The sequence below is a fragment of the Trachymyrmex cornetzi genome, unplaced genomic scaffold (genome assembly GCF_001594075.2).
Source record: "Trachymyrmex cornetzi isolate Tcor2-1 unplaced genomic scaffold, Tcor1.1 scaffold513, whole genome shotgun sequence".
Classification (NCBI taxonomy): Eukaryota; Metazoa; Arthropoda; class Insecta; order Hymenoptera; family Formicidae; genus Trachymyrmex; species Trachymyrmex cornetzi.
The window spans coordinates 92,733-93,308 of NW_017299822.1; positions in this window are offsets into that span (position 1 = coordinate 92,733).

Sequence of the window (576 nt, forward strand, 5' to 3'; positions counted from 1 at the left end):
AAACATTTTTCTCTATCCCTACTAGTTTTCGAGATATTTGACTGGATCACTTCAGATGGTCCACCCTGTATATATATATATATATATAATATAACGTCTAGTTAACAACTTCTCGAAAGTTCGAAAAACAAAAACAGCGGTTCTCCGAGCTGGGAGGAGATTAAGAGAGAGGAACAAGCGACTCCTCGGTTAGCTAGCAAAGAGACAAGTGTAATTCCGCGGGCTTAGAATAAAGGCATATTATATGAAATAAAATTGGAGTCAAGTTTCTCGGCCTTCATTCCTGATAATCACCTTCCTATAAATTACGATATACACGCGCTTAATTGGTTAAAATGCTATATAACAGATAAAGCAAGAATCTAAAAACCAAAGCTATAAACTGTATAAAAAAATGTTTATAATTAGATAAATAAATTTTAATCCCAGCAGTTATGTAAATGAAATAATATAATCGATTAAAATTGATCTTATTACTTATAGTAGGGGAGGCCAAGCGGAGATTTTGGGATTTACTCGAGCGCGTCAGAATAACATAAAGGGGGAAAGCTTGCACCCTAATAAGTACCCCCACCA